Source organism: Ruditapes philippinarum, unplaced genomic scaffold (assembly GCF_026571515.1).
Source record: "Ruditapes philippinarum isolate M1 unplaced genomic scaffold, ASM2657151v2 ctg2897_1_1_1_1, whole genome shotgun sequence".
Taxonomy (NCBI): Eukaryota; Metazoa; Mollusca; class Bivalvia; order Venerida; family Veneridae; genus Ruditapes; species Ruditapes philippinarum.
Window position 1 is genome coordinate 150,330 of NW_026860260.1, and position 7,945 is coordinate 158,274.

Consider the following 7,945-nt stretch of genomic DNA (forward strand, 5'->3'; position numbering starts at 1 on the left):
ACCACTTAGTGTTATGTAATAAGTGGAGAAGTTGTGACGCTAAGAGCATCCTCCTCTGGCATCATCCCTATCGCATTTTTATGTAAACACAACAATTTGGACACAAACACGTTCCTTATTGACATAATATGGCGGGCTGATGTTTATACAACATGATACTTCAGCGTCAATCATTATATTATTTGAATGTTGTTACTTTGTAAATTTGTTTGCTAGTACAACCAACCAAAGCACGCACTTAAGGTATATGCAACCAGCGAAGTGTTATGAACTCGTTGAATGTAAATAAGCTGGTCATTCATCACAGAATAGCAAGAACAGCAAACTTGAATAGATTTTGTTTTGTTTTGGTAGCATATTCTGATGGCTGTTTAATGAAACAAAATCATGTTTGAAAATGGTTTCGCTGGCAATGAAATTTGTTTGCTTTAATCATTATATTTTAAAGTATTCATACTAATTTTGCACATGTCACTTCTATTAACAATACTAGTATACATTTATACATTTAATAGACTGAAATGTATTGTTAATTTCTAATAATGTCAATACATACACCGCTGTGATATTTATGAAACTGCATGAAATTTCAACCGGTCTTAAAATGCAATCACTGGTAATGGCTTTTTATACTAATTATTCCTGTGTTAAAAATTGAGTACTGCTCATCGAAGCTAGGGGTGTGAGAGATGTTGCACTTTTTCATTATCCCTCATGTACAGACTCTTAGCTTCTGGAGACACCAATGTGGACTAGTACAAATTGTGCATTAATTTCAACGGCACCAAACTATCAGAAACGGAATACAGGATTTTACTGCACTAGATACCTTTTAAGGTGGATCACCGTTAATTTCTCTCTTTTTTAAGGCCAGTTTGAAAACAAATCCAATATCAACATACTTCATTTTATGAAAGAATTTTTACTTTTTTATCATTGATTTTTAAAGAAAATATGTTAGAGAATTGAACATGTAAAATGTGAATGTTTGAAAAAAATGTACCAAAAGTACTATGTGACTAGTTATGATGCAATCAATATGTCTGAGACGAGTTCACTCATGAGCAAATGGAAAGGGATCATAACCATTTTGCCATGACAGTGAGTAAAACGAAAGCTAAACGTTATTACATGTAAAAATAATTCAATCACATATCTTCTGCCCAATGCCTAAATTACAGGAAAGACTTATCAAAGCCATTAATAGTGATTGTTATTCAAAGTCGGTGGAAATTTTAAAATGAGACGGTTTTATAAACTAACTAGATAATTCACAGTCGCATGTACGTAATGTATTTTTAATTAATATGAATTTCAGTAAATATTAATGTGAGCTACGTTTTTAAAAAAAAATATAAGAAAATAGTCCAAAATATTGTAATTAGAAAAATAATGTTCCATGTAAATGTTTTGAAATAAACAAACCACGATGATGAAAGGTCGAAAGTACGGTATTGAAAACACGAACTCATTTCGTGTTTTCACCATCGTGATTTCCTTATTTCGACCTTTCACCATTGTACTGTTGACTTTTCATCATCCTACTTTCGACTTTGTACCATCGTAATTTCGTTATTTCGAGTTCGTTATTGTTTCGCGATGACCATAACGGGACACCGTACATTTTCATTAAATTGCTACTAGAATTCGTACATTGGATGTAAGGCACATGGCTGCTTTCTAAACTCAAAACAATTTCCTATTGCATTGCTTGTTGCCACTTGAAAAACAATAGTAAACCAAAATAGGTAAATGATATTATGTTTCACACTTAAGTATTATCTGATATAAGTATCAGCTCGGAAGGTAGGGCCAAGGAAAATGTCTGTCATTCATCCTCCCTATTTAAATGATTTATGTGGAGAAGTTCAAAATGAAACACATTTTTACTGGCAATGAAGAAAAACAAACTAATAAGATTTTTGCTGCATCAATCGAATTTATAAAACTGTCATCAGATTGTAACAATATGATAATACCTATAGTATAATACCTATAATTCCAATACAATACTGTACTCTGTAACATAGTTACCACAGTCCCCAGCCCAAAGGAAGTTTTACATGAGGCACACAATGGTATTATTTTGACAGTTTGAGTTTCAGTGCAAAATCTTGATAAATATACAGGCAACAATACATTCATCATACATATATAATGAAATAACGCCTATGTGTGTGTATCTACAGAAATACATTTGAGGAGATTGTTTCACTGAAAGTAAGTACCTACAGGGAATCTAATGCCAAGGTGGAATTACAGTGTACCTCTCGCTGTAGTCTATTTATATTTTAAGTTTCAATGGAATCTCTAATACTTTCTGAGATTTTCTCTGAACAAGGAAAATAAAGCTTTGACCTCTTGTGTGACCTTGACCTTGGTAGAGGTCAGAGTGTCGCGCATGACTCATTATCTTAATATGGTGACTATTTGTGCAAACGTATTTCAAAATACTTTGGTGAGTGAAAAAGTTGTGGATCTGACACAAAAAGGCATTATAACTGACCACTTTAAGCTTTGGCCTCTAAGTGTGACATTGACCTTGGAGGTAGGATTCTTGGTGTTGTGTATGACATGTGGTCCTATTATTATAAATATGTGTGTCATATTATTTCAAAAGACCTTCATGGATGAAAACGTTATGGATTGGACAAGAGTTATACTCCCCATCAAACAATGTTGACTATGACCATTGTCTCGCAAGTACGTTGTCTTAGATAGTGAGCATTTGCGCCAAGTTATTCCAAATACCTTGATTGAGAGAAAAGTTATAAACCCGCCTCCATCAGACAGTGTTATCCTTTGATCTCCAAGTAGGACAACCGTGGAGGCTGGTTGTTTCGCATGACAGGTCGTCCTAATTTGGTAAACATATGTTATTTTAAAATCCCTTGATGAATGGCTGAGTGAAGGACCGGACAGACAGATAAAGCCTTTTTATATCCCAATTTTTTCTTCGAAAATGCGGGAGACAAAAACGTATAGAAATGTGTTTAATCTATTCCCAAGTAACTTTTTGGCATAAATTGTGGTCGTCAATTTATAATATCGTTGACTTCGTTTCAACCAATTAATTCAAATACTACATGTATATCAAATCATTTTCTACATGATAGATTGTCCCCAGATTACACACATAATTCTAATATTAACTTAATACCACCAGTTACTTGGTTAACATTAATTTAAATTTTGCGACATTTAATGGAAGTGTTGCGACATTTACCGGTAAGAGAAAATCGTGCGACATATAACGTTACCATTGCGACATTTAACGCCATACGATTTTGCGACATTTAGCGGTGGTTGCGACATTGAGCGGTATTGGTGCAACATTTAGCGGTAAGTACGACATTTAGCGGCGATGCAACATAATTAAGATGGCGCCACAGTCGAATTTAGCTATCATATGTATGTAGCAAAATATCATAATTTATTTGTACTGATAGTATCATCCATTTGTTGACTTTTTTTTGAATTTCGTTTTCTTTTGTAGTTTATCTTCAGCAAAACGATATATAATCCGGTAAGTAACTATCTAAATCAGCTATTATCGAAGAATTCAAAATTATTACTACCTCTTTCATGTCTGTTATAAGTTTAATGCATATATTTAATGTTTAGCATCCGTTCAAATTTGAAAACAATTATTAACATGACATTTTTAATTTTGTTTTTGTATGACTAAATAATTTAAAATATAAGCATACAAAATCTTGAAGTAATATTACACATTACAGACGATACCATTTGAATACCTTGGTCGCCTTTATCCGGGCCAAGTATTTTCTATCAGTGGTATTCCATTCCAAAATGCAAAGAGGTAAAACAAAACTAAGTACTATGAATAGTGATTTTTATATATATAATTTAATCAATGATTTAATTGTAAGATTTGACAAAAGCTACATCCATTAAAAATCTTAATCTACAAATTTCATTTATTTTCTCTTTTAAATAATAAATAACTCACTTATTTCTAGATAATTTCAAACTGAAATGAAAGGAAATGATAATGATAAAATGTGCTAATATGAATACAATTTCATACGAATTATTAAGAGTAAACTGCAGTATTTAAAAATTATCTTAGAATACAAAAACGTCACATCTTATGAAATACTATAATATGTTTATCGTCTTTTTTAATAGATTTAGTGTGGATGTAAAAAATGAAAAAACAATTGCATTCCACTTTGACGTACGCATTGATTATGGGGTTGGAAATGAGTTAGTTAGGAATTCATGTACATCTAGTGGTTGGGGTGTCGAGGAGAGGCATTTGAATGGACCATATCCTTTCATACGAGACAATTTCTTTGAGATGGTCATCCTGGTGCACAATTCTTGTTACAAGGTAATTACTCCTCCTATTGATAATCTAATCTTGGCGGTTCTTTTTGTTTATTTGTTTTACGTATCTTTTAAGTTTTGAAACAGTATGATAATTGAAAAACATAGGGAAAAATGTTCTTCAAACACCTATATTTGTTCTTTCTAGAAGTTTTACATTTGTCTTGCGTTTAAAGGTTATGGTAAATGGCGAGCCTGTCGTCGAGTACAAACATCGAATTGCAATAGAAGAGGTTGATCGTATTGAAGTCCATGGAGATGTACGTGTCACTAAATTTGGAATTCAATGATGAAGAACAAAGAGACTATTTACTTTTTCTTATGATATGAAATTGCATTTCTAAAATTTACTCAAACTTTCTTTCATGTTGCGTATCCTGACTTTTCAAATTGTAACGTATTATTGATGTCATTCTCTCTCTAAATATAACAAAGAGTTTTTTCTATTCGAAAACAATAAGTTTCTTTTGATTTAAATCAGGGATGTGATATGTAGTAAAAGATTGCTTACAGTTTGTTGTTGTTTAATAATGTTTCCGTACATGTACATGATTCAAGGCATCATTGCATATATGAACGCAATATTAGCTACTCAATCAGTCTGATAGTTTGAAAGTCATTTTAAATAGTTTGTATCAACAATCTCTTTGATAAGAGTATTAAATGAATGTTGTAAATATATATACAACCGAGGTTTAGCGCACGCGTAAAATGGCTAGCTGTGCACTGCATACCTTCATAAGAGCCGATTTTATCTTCCACCTAACTACTCACAGATGACGTAGCTCATGTTTCATGCTACTGCAAATTTAAATTAGCGTTTTGCTTATATATATATATATATATATATATATATATATATATATATATATATATATATATATATATATATATAAGCAAAACGCTAATTTAAATTTGCAGTAGCTTTCGGCCTTGCGGCCTCCTTCAGCAGCATTTATTTTACATACAAATATATCAAAACAAAAACAATGGAAGTAATGTAACGTCAATGAACGACGCCCGCCGTGGCGTTGTTTGCCGTCTGTCGCGTTATTCTTTGGTATTAACTCCATATGATCTATAGGTTCTTAATTTATTTTTTTCCACAAATGTTCAATTGTTTTTCGGTATTGGTCATTCCCGTATAGCTTTTCCAGCCCCATTAACTGTGGTCGTTCGTGTAAAAAATGCGCCGCTAACGGACCGTTGTACTTGGTTCGTGTTCTTGATAAATTTAGATGTCTTTGGTACAACGTGTCCCCTGTTTCTCCAACATAAATATAACGTCCGCAACGCTTACAATAAACTGCATACACCACATTCGTAGATCAGCACGTGATCTGATTTCGTACCTTGGCTTGATTTCGTATCAAGGCCCCGTTCACACCAATAAATGTGTCTGCTTCAATGACGTATGGACGAATCGCACACTTTTTGGATCTGCAAGGATCGCATGAATTCGGCTGTTGATAAAATAGTTTATTGTGTTTCTTATAAACAAGAATGTCCTGTAGATTATTATCTCTTCTAAATGCCGTAATTGGAGGAAGCGGAAATATTTCCTGCATTCTGTCTGAGGTGTGTAATTCAGGTAGGTGTTTTTCGTACTATTTGTCCTATATTCAGGAGCGCTCGAGAAAATGTCAGTACCAAGGGGACTCTTTCAGTGTTTTCTTTATCTTGTTTATATTCTAAAGTTACTCCTTTTCTTACTACTAGTATCTACTTTTTTTTTAATTCTGTTTCAATATGTCGATCTTCGTAGACTCGTTTCTGTAACTGAGTTTTAATGTTCTGCCTAGCACGGAGGGCAAGTCCATATGGTATTGATATTTTAGTCGATTCCGGATGAGACGATTCTTTATGCAAGTACAGGTTTTTATCAATATCAGCTTCAAAAGAAAGTACACAAACCACATCGGTGAGTGAAATACAAGCCAATTTAAAGAGAAATAACGGCGAAGTCTTACAAAATGAACCAAGCAAACGGAGGAAAGTTTGTTCTACTGACAGTAGTTGGGACGGTTCGGATTCGAATTCCGACGGAGATATTGATGGACTCTTGAATGAACCCGGTCCTTCACATCATACAGAAGAATAATAGATGTCCTTTAACTGATGATGTTTTAGTTGGACTAAACGATTTTTTTTGTTGAAGAAGAGGAAACTGGGCCAGCCATCAATACATGTATAACGGTTGCAAAGGTGGTAAACAAATCTTTGAGACCAAACAAAATTGACAAAGAAAAAAATCAAGCTTTACATCAAAAATACAAACGACCATCAAATGTGGAAACTCTTCAGGTGTCAAAAATAGACAAATTTCTTTGGAATCAGCCTGAAACCAAGGTAAAATCTACTGACATTTCAAAGCAACATATCATTGATGACTTCAATAAGGCGACAGCACCTCTGGTAGCAGCAATGGATCATGCTTATGCCAATGATCAGCCAGATCTTTCATTCCTTAAAGAATGAATTGGTGACTCCTTCAAAAGTATTTGCAGCACAATCGCCAAAATCAACAGCCAGAGGCGAGATTTAATCAGGAAGGAAGTGGACCATTCATTTAAGAGTCGTTGTGCTAGCGAAACTAACAAACTAACACTTCGGCATCGGGACTCTTTGGGGACAAACTCCGACAGAAGAGCAAACACACAAACACAACAACTTTCAAGGACGCACCAAGAACTCAAAATTCAACGAATACGGGCAGAACTTGACTAATCACTTATTGAAACAGTCACGACCGAATTTCCACTAAGAACCAATAACACTGGTTAATTATCCAAAAATGAGAAATTATGCATTGTCAAAACTTTTGAAAAATATTTAAGCAGGATAGAAGTTCTGTGATATTCTGAAGATCAATCATAATTGCTTATAAGTACTCAAAGCCAACATAAAGGTGTTTCAAAGAAAGGAAACAATTGCTCACCAATGCTGGCACTGACTCTGACTTTACATTGCATAGCACCAGAGCAGTTGCCACTAGCACAGCAAAGTTAAAAGGTGTTTCTCTTGACAAGATAACCAAAACTGCTGGATGGTCTAATGTTAGGACATTCTAAAGATTTTATGACAAACCAGTGCAAAAACTAACTATTCAATCAGCTTTTCAGGATTAATAGACTGAGACTGATTACTGTTGAACATTTAGAAGTTAATGTTGTGCATGCACTTTGTATTATGATAGTATAGCAAACATAAAAATTGACTAAAAGCGTAGTAAATTTAAACAATTTGTGTGATTTTGCTAAAAATCAACTCTAAAATATGTGTGTGATCCCTAAAAAGAGTTAGGTAGAAGATAGAATTGTAAGATTAAACGAGACTTACCTGTAAGTTGAAGTTTGATCGAGATTTCGTCTTCTACCAACTCCTTAAGGGATCAAACACCCTCCCAACCCAACCCTTTGGCTTGATTTTATGTTCAATGCTGCGGCTCAAGCATGAACGCTGCATGGAAAACCATGCATATTCACGCTTGACCGATTACATGTACTTTAAAATAGAGAAAATAAGAATCCCTAAAGAAAGCCCAACACGGCAAAATTGAAAATGTTGCAGAGCCTGTTCATTGACGGTACTG

The 7,945-nt window shown here is 33.9% G+C and overlaps 1 long non-coding RNA gene across 1 annotated transcript; it reads left to right on the forward strand.

Annotated features, from left to right (window-relative positions):
• Nucleotides 1-3,384: 3,384 nt before the first annotated feature.
• On the forward strand, nt 3,385-4,321 carry LOC132759435 (uncharacterized). Its single transcript, XR_009629712.1, has 3 exons — nt 3,385-3,526; nt 3,741-3,823; nt 4,153-4,321. It is a non-coding gene; the product is annotated as an uncharacterized LOC132759435 (long non-coding RNA).
• The last annotated feature ends 3,624 nt before the right edge of the window (nt 4,322-7,945 follow it).